Source organism: Triturus cristatus, chromosome 11 (assembly GCF_964204655.1).
Source record: "Triturus cristatus chromosome 11, aTriCri1.1, whole genome shotgun sequence".
In the NCBI taxonomy this organism is placed as follows: Eukaryota; Metazoa; Chordata; class Amphibia; order Caudata; family Salamandridae; genus Triturus; species Triturus cristatus.
Genome location: NC_140594.1, coordinates 366,517,681 through 366,535,369, shown reverse-complemented (window position 1 = coordinate 366,535,369; position 17,689 = coordinate 366,517,681). Strand labels below are relative to the sequence as shown.

General features: G+C 55.4%; 1 protein-coding gene across 2 annotated transcripts in view; it reads left to right on the top strand.

The window, feature by feature from the left end:
• The window catches only part of LRRC74B (leucine rich repeat containing 74B), a 412,716-nt gene that overhangs the window by 204,164 nt on the left and 190,863 nt on the right, over positions 1-17,689 (top strand). The gene's annotated exons all lie outside the window — the stretch shown is intronic.

The following is a 17,689-nucleotide window of genomic DNA, read 5'->3' as shown; positions in this document are numbered from 1 at the left end:
AAGTCCCCTTCCCACTTATCTTACTCGGAGAATCCGGAGGTCAGCAAAGGTGAAGGAGTCTCACAAGGCACCTGGAGAGACGTCTTCTGGTTGATTCTGGACAAGACAGCAGGAGAAGCGCACGTGAAGAAGGAGGGGTGAATCTGGCATGAGCTGGATATAAGCCTACCTCAGGGATCACTGGTAGGACCACAGCTCGCATCTGGGTTGGAGGGAGACAGGGCAGAGACACCCGGCCGGCCCGCGGGACCAAATCCGGCAAGGTGGGCGGAGCGCTCTGATCCCCGTGCACCCAGGTCCCAAACAGGAAGAGATGAGGCCAGCTAATCCGTAAGGAGGGACAGGGCAAAAAAGAGGACTGCGGTACCAAAAAAATATAAGTCAGAGCTCTGCTAGATGAGAGAAGCCTCTCATTCATACGTCCGAATAACGGAACGTACTTCCGACCACCCGCAAGGAGGACGGAGAAGCAAGGAAGTTCAAGGCTCATAAAACGGACGCCGAAGCGCCCGCGCCATAGGAGCAAACAAGAAACAGGAAACAGGAACAGGAAGTCCACGGAACAGCCTGGGGCAAACACTAGAACGCGAAGCCCCGAGCCTTCCGGATGACAGGCTTTTCTACTGGCCTGCCGCCATCGCGCATGCGCGATAGCCAGACGCTGCAGGTGATTTGTCCACAGCGGAGGATCGTCGTTCTCGGCAATCATGACAGTACACCCCCCCAACGCACCCCACACGGGTTTGGGTTTGTGAGGATGTCTTCTGTGGAACAAGCGTATCAAGCGAGGAGCATGCACTTGACTGGCAGGTTCCCATGTGCGATCTTCAATGCCATACCCCTTCCAGTGTATCAAATATGGTAGACGGCGTCTACTCCGTCGGGAGTCAACAATGGACTCCACTTCGTATTCTTCTCCTCCGTCTACCAACACCGGAGGAGGGTGAGCAGGCAGACGAGTACCGGGTTCCACAGGTTTTAGGAGGGATACATGAAAAACAGGGTGTACCTTGATGGTTTCAGGGAGTGTTAGTTCCATTGCCACAGGATTGATGACTCTAGAGATCGGGTATGGTCCAAGGAACTTAGGTTTAAATTTACAAGACCCCTTCAATGGAATGTATTTGGTGGACAACCACACCTCATCGCCCTCTTTATATTCTGGTTCTAACTGTCTATGTCGATCTGCTCCTTTCTTGTAAGCTGCCTTTGCTTGTTCTAAGTTTGTCTGTGTCAGCTGATGTACATGTTGGATCTCTTGAATGAATTCACTAACTGCGGGTGCGTTACAAGACGATACACTAGGAGAGAGAAAAGCCTTTGGATGATAACCATACGAACAAAAGAAGGGAGTGTATTTCGTGGATGCATGTTGGCTGTTATTATATGCGAACTCCGCCACCCATACCATTTTATCCCAATCGCTGCGTGAGTGTAAAGACTGACTCCGCACGTACTCCTCAAAACACTGATTGACCCTTTCGGTCTGCCCGTCTGTCTGCGGATGGTGGCTAGAGGACAGTCTCACATCAATCTGTAGTAAGGAGCATAGCTGTCGCCAAAATCGAGAAACAAACTGGGCACCCCTATCTGAAATTACCACAGAGGGGAATCCGTGTAACCTGATCACATGCTGTAAGAAAACAGTGGCTAGTTCTGCTGCAGTGGGTAATCCCTTTAGGGGGATGAAGTGTGCCGTTTTCGTAAACAAATCCACCACCACCAACAAAGTGTTATGGCCCTTGGTAGTAGGTGGGAGTTCTACTATGAAGTCTAACGACACCGTGTGCCAAGGGAGAGGAGGAGTGGGTAAGGGTTGGAGCAACCCTGAGGGGTTTTGACGCGACACCTTGCTTTGAGCACATACATGACAAGTCTTAACGTATTGCTCAGTATCCTTGCCCAGGGTAGACCACCAAAACCGGCGTCGCACATTGTCCATGGTCTTCTTAATTCCGGGATGACCTGCCAAAGGATGGGAATGACACCACTCTAAAGCTTGCCCTTGTAAGGCGGGTGTAGGTAGGACCACCCCTCCCTGTACATACATAACACCCTCTCTATTCTCATAATCTGTGGTCTTAAGCAGTTCCTGCCCCTCGGTACCTTGCTGTTCCCTCACGACTTCCAAAAGGAATTCCTTCTCGGATAATACTCCTATGATCTTGTCTGGCGGGATGATCAGGGGAGGTTCCACCTTCTCTTCTTGTATCTCAAACCCTAAGCGAGACATGGCATCCGCCTTGCCGTTCTTCCTACCCGCCCGGTACTGTATAGTGAAGTCATACTCACTAAAGAACTGTGCCCAGCGGAGCTGTCTCATGGATAGGGCCTTAGCTGATCTTAGGAATTGCAAATTACGATGATCTGTATACACAGTCACCGTATGTTTGGTTCCCAGCAGGTATTGTCGCCATTCTTCAAAGGCTTTCTTAATGGCTAACAACTCTTTGTCTCCCACCGCATAGTTCACTTCTGCGGGGTTTAACTTGTGTGAAAAAAAAGCTACTGGATGCAATTCTCCTGAGTGTCTATCTGCTTGTGATAATACCCCACCTACCGCGACTTGTGACGCATCAGCCTCCAACACAAAGGGATAACTCGGGTCTGGGTGTTGCAGTACTGGGGCTTGGGTGAAAGCCTGGTTTAGGGTTTGAAATGCTTTATCGGCTTCGGTTGACCAGACGAACGGGACCCCTTTTCTGAGCAATCGCGTGATAGGGGCCACTAATCCTGAAAAGCCGTCGATAAAGCGCCGATAAAAATTGGCAAAACCAATGAAACGTTGGATGTCTTTGATCTTTTGAGGAGCCGGCCACCTTGAAATGGCCTCCACCTTTTGTGGATCCATTCGCAACCCCTGGGGAGAGATTATAAACCCCAAAAAGGGAACTGATTGCACATGAAACGTACATTTTTCCAACTTGCAGTACAGTTGATTGTCCTGCAAGCGCTGTAGAACCTGTCTTACATGTGGGATGTGTTCTTGTAAGGACTGTGAAAATATCAACAAATCGTCGATATAGGCGATTACACAAACATCCAACAGGTCCTTTAGCACCTCATTTATAAAGAATTGGAATGCAGAGGGCGCATTACAAAGCCCAAAGGGCATTACCAAGTATTCAAAAAGTCCATACTTGGTGCAGAAAGCCGTCTTCCACTCATCCCCCTCTGCTACCCGTACTAAATGATATGCCCCCCGTAAGTCCAATTTCGTGAATACACGGGCGTCTTTTACTCTGTCTAGGAGGGCGGAGATGAGTGGAAGAGGGTATCTGTTCTTGATGGTTATTTTATTTAAGGCCCTATAGTCTATGCAACAGCGTAGACCCCCTTCCCGTTTAGGGATAAAGAACAGAGAAGAAGAGGCCGGTGATTTGGAGGGACGGATGAACCCTAAGGAAAGCATGTTGTCTAAATATTCCCGTAAATAAAGGTTCTCCTTCTCCGTCAGGGTATAAACACGACTGAACGGTATCTTGGCTCCTGCTTGAAGGTCTATACGACAATCAAAGGGTCTGTGAGGTGGTAAGGAAGTGGCCTCCTTGGGGTCAAAAATAGTGCTTAAATCTTGATATACCTCAGGCAACACTTCTTCATTCTCGGTATTCATACTCTCCTGGTTTTGACTGACAGCCAGGGTGTGTGCCTTGCAGCACTCTGGTCTAAACTGTAAAGTGGCCTTATGCCAATCTATGAGGGGATTATGTTTCCTTAACCAGGGTAGGCCTAAGAGAACAGGAAACTGTGGCGACTGAATGAGATCGAATTCCACCTGCTCGACATGATCGGTTTCTAGGAGAACCCTGATGGATTCAGTCTTCTGTGTTATGGGTCCTGACTTTAACACACTCCCATCTATAGTGGTAACCGTCTCTCCATACCCCTTGTCCTGGGGCTGAATGCGGTGTTCCTGAGCCCATGTCATATCCATAAAGTTCCCCGAAGCCCCAGAATCCAGCATAATTTGAGTTTTAGCCTGTCCTTGTTTCCAGACCAAATCAGCTGGGACAAAAAAATGACCAGAAGAAGGTGTTTTGGGGTCGGAAGAAGAGACACTTAGTCCAGAAGTACCCGAAGTCCTTGTCTCACAGGTCTCCGGGCTTCCTAGTTTTCCGACTTCTTGCCTGGCACAGGCTTGGTGGGACAGGACCTCAAAAAATGTCCCGCCTTGCCGCAATATAAACATAGCCGATTTTCTCGCCTTCGGCGTCTCTCGTCTGGGGTCAAAGGTCCTCTCACAATACCGATTTGCATCGGTTCTGCTTCCTCTCCTGTAGAGGGGAATTCAGGCTTTTTCTCCCTTATCGTTACCACCCGAACCTCTGTTTTACCTCTCTCCTTCTTACGTTCCTGCAGGCGATGATCTATTTGCACTACAAGATCAATGAGGACCTTACAGGAACGGGGAAGGTCCAATATGTGAGACAAGGCGTCTTTGATCTCATCCCTCAGACCCCTATAGAACAGTGTACCACGTTTCTCCTCGGGCCAGTCTGCCTCAACAACTAACCTCTGAAAGGAAGTAATATATGTGGCTATCTCATTGGTCCCTTGTTTTAAGGAGAGCAACTCCGTATCTGCCGTGAGAGTATATGTGTGTTTATCAAATAATTTCCTAAATTCGTCCTTGAAAGCCCTATAGTTCTGTAAAAGAGGGTCATCTCTTTCTATTAATGGAATTGCCCAATTTGCAGCAGACCCCCCTAGGTACGATATCACAAAAGCTACCTTAGCCTGATCTGTGGGAAAACAGGGAGCTTTGCACGTGAAATGCAATTGGCACTGGCTGATGAACGTGGCAAATTTGGAGGAATCGCCCGTAAACCTCTCAGGTGGGGCAAGAGGGATAGACGGAGGAGTATGAACCTGTATGATGGGAGCGGATTCACTAACACGGCCTTCCCCCTGCCTCTCCCTTTGTATAGAATTCACTCGCAGTGCCAACGCCTAGGTCTCTGCCTGAAGATTCCCAATCATGTTGGCGAGATCCGCCAATGTTACGTGTTGTTGTTCCATGACGCCCGGGCAGAACACACCACGTGGGCTTCGCGTTCTGTAATAATCTTACCCGTTCGAAGTTCTGCAGGGGCGTCATGCAACACCAAGTCCCAATGTAGAGAAAGTCCCAACCTTCCACCCCAACCTACTGCCTCTATCAAGCCCTAGAGCACAGAGGTGGTGGCGGAAAGAGGGGAAACAAAACAAGGATAGAGGGGAAACACAGGAGCTGCGGTCTTCTTCCTTCTGCTGTGTCTATGGAACCGTGGTTATGTTCGTGAAACAGTGGTCTGTAAATGGTAAAAGAACAATATAAGTGACTCTAACAACCTATGAGGACCCTAAGAACCCCACCCCTTGTGTAGTCTTTCCTATCTGAGTACCTTACTGCTAGAGGCCTTCCGCTATCTATAGGGTTGCACAGGAGAACGGAAGAGGTCAGGCAAGGCAAAGGCTAATCGTAATTCCCTCTTCAATACTGGAGTGGATGCAGTTCGACCCTACAACATAAAAGGGAAATCCATATACTGGTTCACCAACGGAAAGTCTAAGGAATCCCAAAGTCCCCTTCCCACTTATCTTACTCGGAGAATCCGGAGGTCAGCAAAGGTGAAGGAGTCTCACAAGGCACCTGGAGAGACGTCTTCTGGTTGATTCTGGACAAGACAGCAGGAGAAGCGCACGTGAAGAAGGAGGGGTGAATCTGGCATGAGCTGGATATAAGCCTACCTCAGGGATCACTGGTAGGACCACAGCTCGCATCTGGGTTGGAGGGAGACAGGGCAGAGACACCCGGCCGGCCCGCGGGACCAAATCCGGCAAGGTGGGCGGAGCGCTCTGATCCGAGGGCACCCAGGTCCCAAACAGGAAGAGATGAGGCCAGCTAATCCGTAAGGAGGGACAGGGCAAAAAAGAGGACTGCGGTACCAAAAAAATATAAGTCAGAGCTCTGCTAGATGAGAGAAGCCTCTCATTCATACGTCCGAATAACGGAACGTACTTCCGACCACCCGCAAGGAGGACGGAGAAGCAAGGAAGTTCAAGGCTCATAAAACGGACGCCGAAGCGCCCGCGCCATAGGAGCAAACAAGAAACAGGAAACAGGAACAGGAAGTCCACGGAACAGCCTGGGGCAAACACTAGAACGCGAAGCCCCGAGCCTTCCGGATGACAGGCTTTTCTACTGGCCTGCCGCCATCGCGCATGCGCGATAGCCAGACGCTGCAGGTGATTTGTCCACAGCGGAGGATCGTCGTTCTCGGCAATCATGACACAGTGTCTGAGTGTGCACACATTGGTCCCCGTGTGGCTTGTGTTGTGATGTGTGTCTCCACCTGCATGTATGGCACGTGAGTCAGAGGTGTGTGTGGGTGTGTCACTGGAGTGATGGTGGCAGTGATGGTTGTATTTCCCCAGTCATAATTGTGAACTAGCATGTTGTCATCCATACATGTGTCGAGTTCATGCACATGCAAGTGGCTGTGCTTTTTGTGGCTGACTTCTTGTGTGTCTCTCATCCCCAGGTACTTGCGCATGCCGTCTGCTGGTTGCATTGTTGTGGCACTGCTATTCCTCATGGACACGTCATCGTGTGCTGACTCAGCGTTACAGGCACGGACAAGTTTGGAAGTCTCGTTAGGGTAAGGGATGCATCAGGGGTGTATTGGGTGTGGCAGTTGTTCACGATGTATGCACATTGCCCCTGTCGATGTTTGGTTCCTCTGCAGCCATGTAGCATCACCATGGGACACGACATGCAGCTGTGTACACCTGAATAGATGGTCTGACTGGTTGACAGTCATCAGTGATGGGATAGTGGATTGTGATGATGGCATCAATGTGTGTAACACTGCCCTCGGACACATACGGTTTGCATTGGCTTGACATGGTGTGGGACTTCTACATCAGAGGATCAATGGTGTATGGCAGTCTCTCCGTGAGCAGCTGTGGATGTTTAGCTGTTAGCCGACAATTGTGTGCCAGTTCCATGGCTAACACGCATTTGTGCTGCAGAAGGGGGGTGCCAGTGTTGGACCCACATGTTACTCCACATGAAGTGTTCATGTGTACTTCAAGTTGCCTCTGCAATCCCGGAAACATGACTAATAAAGGTGTCCCTATACCTCCAAGGTGCCTCTTCTCAGTCAATGCTGGTGTGTTGCCACGGTGCATCCAGCATGTCTGGCATGGTTTTCCCGGATAGTGGCTATGTGTCGATGTGTTGAGTAGCAAGATGCAAGCTGTGTGTGTGGGCTGAGACTGTGTATTGGGCATGATGTCCATGACTGTGTGGGTATTGTGACATGTGCCATCCCCATGCATCCAACGTTGGCCAGGCCCCCATTATCTGCATCCACCGGACTCAAGCTTGCAGGACATGGTTCTGCCACCTGTCTACACATACCTGGGTGCCCCCCAGGACACTGGACTGGATCCCTGAGCTCTGCGCATGACTGTTGCTGTACTCAATGTGTCTGTCTGCACGGTTGTGCGCCCACCCCCTCAGCTGGTTGGGCCCATCACAGGTGTGTATGGTGCTCCATGTCTGTCTTGCCTAATACACTGTGACCCGTGTGTCCTGTGCCAGACTCAGGCCCCAGGGTGTGGATGGTTGAAGTCAAAAGAGAACTCAGGCATGTTTAGACTTTACAGGACACATGTAAGGTAACAATGCAACCAGCAGGCATCTTCTCTTCATGGTGTGATTTTTTATTTTTGTGGGGGGGTGGGGGGGGTATAACGTGAGGGGCTTTCCGGGAGTTTGGAATCCAAAGTTCAGTAGGGGAGTTGGTGTCCTTGCCATTGGAAATCCTCAGAGTCCATGCCACAGTCTTTGTCAACATTGGTCAGACAGTGACCAGCAGGGCCATGTGGCAGAGAATGTCTCTTGATGCTGTGATGCTGTTGCTCCAGTGGGCCAGGTGCCAGGCCAGGTGTCCTGGGAGATGGTGATGTAGCGCCGACCCTCACGGTCCTTTCCGTGGACGACCTGGCCTCCTGCGGGGACCCTCAGAAGCAGGCCGTGACGAAGTTTGGGATGCTCCATCGGATGTTTCCTCCTCCTCCTGATCCCTCCCTGTGGGTGGGGATGTTCTACGCTTTCTGGCACAGGGAGGGTTGCCCATTTTATTTATTTTTGAAAATTTATTAAGCGCACAAATACCCGAGGGTGTCTCGGCGCTGAGTGTTCATTATATAAGTCCATGAGAAGTTATTGCTTGAACAGCCAGGTCTTTATCTGCTTGCGGAATGAAAGAAGGGAAGTACAGTTTCTGATATGGTGTAGAAGACTGTTCCATAGTTTGGTGGTAGTCACTATAAAGGACCGGTCGCCCCATGTAACCTTCTTAGTCCTTGGGATTTGCATAAGACCAGCAGAAGAGGATCGGAGGGATCTAACAGGATTATAGGGACAGAATGCATCCTTTAAAAAGGCAGGGCCTTGAGAGTGAATTGCCTTATACGCAATACAAAGAGCTTTGAATTTGGTTCTTTTCTTCACTGGCAACCAATGAAGCTGTTCCAAGGTGCCAGAGATGGGAGTGTACTTAGGAGTGGCTGTAAACAGTCTGGCTGCAGCGTTCTGCACCAACTGTAGCTTTTTTAGAACTCCTTCCTGAGCATTGACTAGGAGCGCATTACAATAGTCTATGCGAGATATAACTAGTGCACTGACCAGGGTTCTAGCCATGCTCATGGGGAGGTAGGGTAGGAGTTTTTTAATCATTCTCATGATGTAAAATGAGGATGATACTACCGAGTTAACATGGTGCATAAGAGTAAGTTTAGTGTCCAGCAAGACTCCCAGATTTCTAGCCTTGGTTACTGGGGAAGGGGGTGGTCCCAGGGCCACAGGCCACCAAATAGGTGACCAGGCTGGGGAGAGATTGCCAAACACCATCACCTCCGTTTTATCGGAGTTGAGTTTAAAGCAATTTGTGGACATCCAGTCACTTATTGCTAGCATTCCCTGATTAAAATTGGACGCTACTTCACCTTCATTTTTATTAATGGCTAAAACAATCTGGGTGTCATCAGCATAGGATGTCACCGCCAGATGATAGCTTTTTATGACCCTCGCCAAGTCAGACACATAGATGTTAAAAAGTGTTGGACTTAGCGAGGATCCCTGGGGAACACCACAGGGAAGAGTGAAGGGAGGTGAATGTTATCGGCCATCCGACGGAGTGTATTGTGAATCCCCTGGAACACCGTCACTTGCTCAGCCTGTCTGTCCTCCATCCTCCGTTGGTGTTGCAGTAGACAGGCATGTTGCTGGACCTGCTGGGTCTTTATCTCATCGAGGGTCCCCTTGATCTCATTGAGGGTGTACACAACCTGGGCCATGCCCGTGGTGTCCTGCCGGTATGTGTCCAGGATGTTACGGACATGGGAATATACCGGTTCCCCAGCCAACTGGTCAGGCTGGCGCCTCCGCCGTCCTCCACTCCCACCACCCCTGCCCACTTGCACCTGGCCTGCCTTTGTGGGCACATCGGGTCTCCGGGACCCCTGAGGGGGGTCATTGGCGTTGTCGCCTGCCTCCTCCTGGGTGCCCGAGACACCGTGTCCCTCCTGGCCTGCCTGGCTGCTTTGTGGTGGTGGGGCAGGGATCCTGGGTGTCTCCTGGGATGTGGCAGGAGTGGGGGTGGTGGTTGGCCCCGTTGTACCTGACGCAGGTGCTGCAGGTGGTTGGACACCAGAGGTGCCAGGTTGGTCGGGATCGTCCACAGAGTGGTGAGAGTCGTCGCTGCCGGTGGGCTCGGGCTCCCGCAGATCCGGGTCCTGTGAGTCTTCCCCCCCAGTGTTGGGGGGTGAACCACGAGGTTGACCTGTGTGTGAGAGAGACAATGTTAATTTTGGTCCATGCAACATCCATGTTTCATCAGTTTCAATGTTGGCACATTTCCTCTTGGAATTAGGATCTGTCTTGCATTCCACTCACAGTGCACTTGTGCATGGGTGTGTCCCTTGGGCACCACTTTGGCCCCTTTAACTATGTGTGGCACAGTCTTACTTGCTGCGTCAAGTGTGACTGCAGTCAGCAGTGGAGTGGGCAGGTGTGGCGAGCCATGCATTGGCGCCTTTCGTGTAGCACTGTACATGTGCACATGGAGTGGATCCACACAGTTATATAATGCAGGTAGCTGTCGTTGTGCTCGTGAACAGGTTGTGACATGGCCCTGTGTTTTGCCAGGGAGAAGAGGGGGGGTTCTGGCACTGGCCACCCTTGGCTACATGCACGCAGTCTACCTGCTGACGAGCAGACATTCCCACACACCACACGGCTGATTTGCTCTCCCTGTGTCTCCCTCCCTCTCTGTCCCCCTCTCCCTCCCTCCGTGTGTCAGCCTCCTCCCTCTGTCCGTGTCCCTGTGTCTCCCTCCCTCTCTGTCCCCCTCTCCCTCCCTCCGTGTGTCAGCCTCCTCCCTCTGTCCGTGTCCCTGTGTCTCCCTCCCTCTCTGTCCCCCTCTCCCTCCCTCCGTGTGTCAGCCTCCTCCCTCTGTCCGTGTCCCTGTGTCTCCCTCCCTCTCTGTCCCCCTCTCCCTCCCTCCGTGTGTCAGCCTCCTCCCTCTGTCCGTGTCCCTGTGTCTCCCTCCCTCTCTGTCCCCCTCTCCCTCCCTCCGTGTGTCAGCCTCCTCCCTCTGTCCGTGTCCCTGTGTCTCCCTCCCTCTCTGTCCCCCTCTCCCTCCCTCCGTGTGTCAGCCTCCTCCCTCTGTCCGTGTCCCTGTGTCTCCCTCCCTCTCTGTCCCCCTCTCCCTCCCTCCGTGTGTCAGCCTCCTCCCTCTGTCCGTCTCCCTGTGTCTCCCTCCCTCTCTGTCCCCCTCTCCCTCCCTCCATGTGTCAGCCTCCTCCCTCTGTCCGTGTCCCTGTGTCTCCCTCCCTCTCTGTCCCCCTCTCCCTCCCTCCGTGTGTCAGCCTCCTCCCTCTGTCCGTGTCCCTGTGTCTCCCTCCCTCTCTGTCCCCCTCTCCCTCCCTCCGTGTGTCAGCCTCCTCCCTCTGTCCGTGTCCCTGTGTCTCCCTCCCTCTCTGTCCCCCTCTCCTTCCCTCCGTGTGTCAGCCTCCTCCCTCTGTCCGTGTCCCTGTGTCTCCCTCCCTCTCTGTCCCCCTCTCCCTCCCTCCGTGTGTCAGCCTCTTCCCTCTGTCCGTGTCCCTGTGTCTCCCTCCCTCTCTGTCCCCCTCTCCCTCCCTCCGTGTGTCAGCCTCCTCCCTCTGTCCGTGTCCCTGTGTCTCCCTCTCTCTCTGTCCCCCTCTCCCTCCCTCCGTGTGTCAGCCTCCTCCCTCTGTCCGTCTCCCTGTGTCTCCCTCCCTCTCTGTCCCCCTCTCCCTCCCTCTCTGTCCCCCTCTCCCTCCCTCTCTGTCCCCCTCTCCCTCCCTCTGTGGGTCACCCTCTGTCACCTCAGCCCAGCTTCCTGGGCACAGACTGTTAGCAGATCTTTGAATGGCCCTTGGCTTGTTGATGTGAGTTTGTTTCTGATCTCCAGGCACCCATTGGGTGTAGTGTGTGTCTCGGCGCTGCTGCTGTGGTGGTGTGTGCTGCCACTCTTTCACAATGTTGGCTGTTCATTAGCTGCTGTCATGTGCAAAACAGTGCCTTCACCCCCATGTGTTGATGCAAGGCGTCCGCCATTTGCTGGCGAGTCTTTCCTGTGTGGGGACACACTGTTTGTCTGGCTGTGACCTGGGCCATATGGGCAGAGGGCATTGTTGTCTGCTTCTGAGTTGCACTATGTGAATTTTGGGGCCCACCCTCCCGCCATCCAGGTTACCGTGTCATGTGTTGGTGTCTTCTGTGGCCTGTGACTTGACATTGTCCAGCTGGGTGCATGGGGCATGGTGGCGGCAGTGGCATGTGCGTGTTCATGGAGTGTGGTTGAGTCATGCGATAGCTTGGGGTGGTTGCGTGCCTGTTTGTGATTTTGGTTGTGGATGACGTTCCCCCCATGTGAGGTGCGTTGGTTGTGTACTCACCCGGGTCTCGGAGTCCTCCTGATCCTTCGACTGCCTCCACCGGCTGTATGGCCATCACCCTCTCCTCCCAGGGCTGGTAGTGTACGGGTCTGCGGGACGGCCCTCCTCCAGTGGCGTTGTGGGAGCCGGCCTCGTGGCGTGGTCCTGTTCCCCCTCGCCAAGCCGCACGAGGTCCCATGCACCTCGGGGCTCCTCCATTTTGGATTATACGTCACTCCACGTGACCACCTGCGTGACCCTGCTTCACCTGGCCTCTGTCCCAGCGAGGCCCGACATCAAGGCGCCAACCCCTGGCCCGGGGCATACCACGTGAACCCTTCCCACTACCGGCGGAGGGCAGTATCGATGGGACCCCCAACCGTCCTCCCACACCTAGGTGCGATCGCCCCACAGCTCTCTGGGGCCTGGCGCCTCTCCTGCTGGGCGTCTGGCCGCTCCCTACCCGGCCTCTCCGCCCCCTCCGGGCGCAAGGGTCCGGACATCAAAGGGCTCCAGTCCTATATCTGGGGCGACCCGACAGCAGGACAGTAGTTGTATCCTGGAGTCAAGAGCCCTGCTGATCGGATCGCGGCTGACCCTACGGAAGAAGACTCATCCTGAAACCCACCCTCTGAGCCCTGCTGACGACGTCGCGGCTCCATCGTGCTTAAAGACCTTCACGAACCTTTGGGGCCCTGCTGACGCTGTCGCGGCCTGACCTTGTTGAACTTTACCATCAGAGCCCAGCTGACCTCGTCGCGGCTCGACCGAAGCGGACCTACCACCGGAGCCCTGCTGACTGTGTCGTGGCTCGACCGAAGCGGAACTACCACCCGAGCCCTGCAGACGCCGTCGCGGCTCTCCACGTCCGAGCCGCTCCGAGATCAGCACTCAAGGTCTGGAGCAGAGCCTTCCTGTACCTGGCTGGTACTAAGACTGTCCCGCTACCTTATCCCTCTAAAGACATTGAGACTCTTATTGGATCCCTCGATCCCACTGTAAATATTTGAACGTACTACTGTTGATAAAGAACCAAGTTAAAGCAACTGATACGGAGTCCTGTGTGGTGGTATTACTGGGCCTAGTACGAACATAGGAGAAGGACCTCCCCTAGAGGCTTCTCAGCGGCGCTCGGCTATAACTTTGCGGTAGGAAGGTGCCCCGGAGTAGTCTCCCCGACGCCCCGGCGGTCCTCCCTCCAACATTTGGTGGCCAGCAACGGGATCCGAGCCAGACGCAATCATACAGGCCAGTAACGCACCCACTACCTAACCAGACGGAAAGAAAAGGGAACCATGGACGGCCAAGAGGCAACCGTGGCCACAACCTTCCAGCCGGAAAGGTTGGAAGAATACACCCACAAAGAACTGAAACAATTCTGCAAGGACAAAGGGATCCCAACCACAGGATTGGGGACCAAGGAAGAAATGCAGAAAGCCCTGAAAGCCTGGGCAGAACCCGAGACCACTCCACCCCGAGCCGAAGGGACCTCGGCCCGGGACGGAAACCTGCCAACCCCAACCCCGACAGATGGGGGGCGAACCGTCCCAGAAACCAGCCTTTCCCCCGAAGAAATGCGAGAACGGGAGAGGGTCCGGACACACGAAATGGACCTCGCCCGACTCCGGCTGGACGGTGAGCTCCTACTGGCGGAGAAGAAAATAGCCTTGGAGCAACTACGGCTGCAAGAGGAAATCGAGGAAAAGAAACGGCATCGGGAACTAGAGGAGAGACGGCTAACCCTCGAGCACGAGAGGAGCCTCAAGGAACTTGAACTAAAAGCTAAAACGGGGGAGACCAGCACCCCCGGAGCCCGGGACGCTCTGCCACTGACCGAGCCAAAGGTTCACATCCCCAAGGATGTCGTCAAGGAGTACTATAAAAATGACGACATCCAGCAATGGTTCCGAGCGTACGAAGTAGCCATGACCTCCCATCGGGTACCCCAGAAGGATTGGGGTGCCGGCCTATGGGGGAGGTTCCTCGGCGAGGGCCGGGATACCCTGCTGCAACTCCCCGACGCGGTGATGACATCATACGACCACATGAAAGAAGCCCTACTCACACGCTACGGACTATCACCCGAGATGTACCGGCAGCGCTTCCGGGACTGCAAGAAGCTCCCCGGTACCACGTGGGTCGAATACGTGGACTTCTTCAGCCGAGCATTGGAAGGATGGATCAAGGGAAGCAAGGTCACCTCATACAATGAACTGTTCGACCTCATTGTCTGGGAGCACCTTGCCAACAACTGCTTTGTTGAACTAAGGCAACACCTCCTGGACAGTAAACTGACCGAGCCCCGGAAGCTCGCCGCCGAAGAAGACCAATGGGTCAACACCCGGGTCCCCCGGAACCCCGTGGGGGACTACCAACGGAGTACCACGGGACCTCCCTGCCAGCGAGGCGGAGGAGGGGGGTCCCACCGCAGTCGAGAATTCCCGGCCGGGCTGCCCAGAAGCCCGCCACGAGGCCAAGCCACCAACCATACGTCCCCGACCATGGGCCGAAGCGGGACTCCTATCGCACGGCCTGGACCACGACCGACAGTGACCTGCTACGGCTGCCAGCAGACCGGCCACTATGCGAGCGACCAGGCCTGCCCCGTGAACCGACGGAACGGGACCGCTGGGCCCCCTCCCCGGCAAATAGCCGCCGCAACCCTGGGGGAGGGAGAAGACGAGGAGGAAAACCACGACGGCAGGTCCCCCGAGTGGGAAACAGCTGCCATGTCGCTTGTATGCCTGGGCTCCCGAGAAATGGTGCCCCGAGCTGCCATCCCAAGCAACACCCAGAAGTACCAACAGTGGGTCACCATCAATGGACGACGGGCTGAGGCCCTCCGGGACACTGGGGCCTGTGTGACCGCTGTCCGCTGCCACCTGGTGACCCCCGAACAAATCCTGCCGCATGTCCTATGCCCTGTCCGGACCGCGGACAACACCGAGAGCATGTGCCGGATGGCCAGGATCCCCTTCGAGTGGGGAGGAGTGTCCGGCACCCTGAAAGTGACTGTCCGCGACGACGCCCCAGTAGACTGCCTTCTGGGGAATGACCTAGAGAGCTCCCCCTGGGCCCAGGTGGAACGCCGAGAGCATCTGGGGATGCTAGGACTGCCCGAGTGGGCCTGCGCCACCACCCGGTCCATGACCGCCCAACCAGCCGCTGCCACGACCCCCGACAAGCCGACGGGCCCCGAACTATCAACCTCCTCCGGCACGGAGGAACCTGACGAGGAGGCCGGGCCGTCCGAACTTTCTACCGACGAGGCCGCCTCCCTCAGCGAGATCCCCGAGCTGGCCCAGTGGCGCCACGACGGAGGCCCCACCCGCGAACAATTCCAGCAAGAGCAGAAGGCCTGCCCGTCCCTCGAGGGGGCCCGACAGCAAGCGGCCGCCCAGGCTGCGGGGGACCCCACGGGAACCCACTGGGTCTATTGGGACAATGACTTATTGTATAGCGAGCAGAAAGTCGCCGAACTAGGGGCCGGCCGGGTGTTGGTGTTCCCCCTCCGATTTCGAGAGTTCCTCCTGAACCTGGCACATGACGTGCCCCTTGCCGGACACCTCGGGCGGGACAAAACGTACAGCCGCCTAGTGACCCATTTCTATTGGCCCCGAATGAGAAGAGTCGTGGACCATCACTGCCGGTCCTGCCCGACCTGCCAAGTTAGCGGGAAGACTGGGCGTCGAGTGAAAGCCCCCCTACAACCATTTCCAACCGTCAACACCCCGTTCGAACGAGTGGGGATCGACATCGTGGGACCCCTCGACCCCCGAACCGCCCTGGGACACCGCTTCATCCTGGTACTGGTCGACCACGCCACCCGATACCCCGAGGCCATCCCACTCCGCACCGTGACAGCTCCAGTGGTGGGTCGGGCCCTGATGGGCATCTTCTCCAGGGTGGGGTTCCCCCGAGAAGTGGTGAGCGACAGGGGTACGAACTTTATTTCAAAATACATGAGATCCCTCTGGCAACAATGTGGGGTCACCTATAAATTCACCACCCCTTACCACCCCCAGGGGAACGGACTGGTCGAGCGGTTCAACCGAACCCTGAAGGGGATGATCAAGGGCCTGGAAGAGCCCCTGAGGAGAAGATGGGATGTCCTGCTGCACTGCCTCCTGTTCGCCTATCGGGAGGTACCACAGAAATCCCTGGGCTTCAGCCCCTTCGAACTATTGTATGGGCACCCCGTCCGAGGGCCCCTCAGCCTGGTCAAGGAGGGCTGGGAGGCGCAAGTCCAAGATGCCCCTCCCGACGTCTACCGGTACCTCCTGACCCTGCGGAACCAGACTCGGAAGTTCCGGGCCCTGGCAGAAGCCAACCTGGAAGCCAGCCAAGAAGACATGAAACGCTGGTATGACGAAAATGCCTCAACCATCGAGTTCGAGCCGGGCCAGCAAGTCTGGGTCATGTCACCCGTGGACCCCTGCGCCCTGCAGGACAAGTGGACCGGGCCCTTCAAGGTAGTTGAGAGGAAGAGCCCCGTCACGTACCTAGTCGACATGGAGTCCCCGAGGAACCCCCTCCGGGTCCTGCACGCCAACCGGCTCAAGCCCCACTTTGCCCGGACTGAACTAAGCCTACTGCTGGCTACCGACGATGGGGGCGAAAGTGACTCCGAGCCCCTACCAGACCTCCTGGGGTCCTCGGGCCAAGACGGCTCCTTGGAGGGCGTCCGCCTCTCCGCCACCCTGACACCAGAACAGCGCCATGACTGCCAGAAGCTGCTGCAACCCTTCGCTGCCCTCTTCTCTCTCATGCCCGGGGTGACCCCCTGGTGCGTCCATGACGTGGATACGGGGACAGCCCCCCTGTGCGACACCGCGCTTACAGAGTACCTGACCGAGTCCGAGCCTGCATACAGACCGAGGTCGCCAAGATGCTCGCCCTCGGAGTCATCGAGCCGTCCGACAGCCCGTGGGCCAGCCCGGTGGTCTTGGTGCCGAAGGCCGCCGCCCCCGGCACTGCCCCGGAACTCAGGTTTTGTGTCGACTACCGGGGCCTGAACGCAGTCACCAAGACCGATGCCCACCCCTTGCCACGAGCAGACGAGCTGATCGATCGCTTAGGGGCCGCCCGCTACCTAAGCACCTTTGATCTCACCGCTGGGTACTGGCAGATCAAGCTCACTCCCAGCGCCCAGGAACGATCCGCCTTTTCCACCCCCGATGGGCACTACCACTTTCGGGTAATGCCCTTCGGTATGAAGAACGCCCCAGCGACCTTTCAGAGGCTCGTGAACAAGGTCCTGGCCGGACTAGAAGCCTTCAGTGCGGCCTACCTCGACGACATTGCCGTCTTCAGCGACCACTGGGCCGCACACCTAGGACACCTCGGGGAAGTCCTGGCCGCTCTCCAAAGAGCCGGACTCACCATTAAGGCCAGTAAATGCCAGATCGGTCAAGGATCTGTGACCTATCTGGGCCACCAGGTGGGGAGTGGCCAGGTGGCGCCCCTCCAGTTAAAGGTCGACGCCATCCAGGCATGGGAGCCCCCCGCAAACCAAACCGCTGTCCGGGCCTTCCTAGGCCTCACAGGCTACTACCGACGATTCATCAAGGATTATGGCAGCATTGTGGGCCCCCTTACAGAGCTCACTTCCAAGAAACAGCCCAAGGTAGTGCACTGGACGCCCCGCTGTCAGACCGCTTTTGAGGCCCTCAAGGCGGCCATGTGCGCTGCCCCTGTGCTACAGGCCCCTGACTACAGCAAGGAATATGTAGTC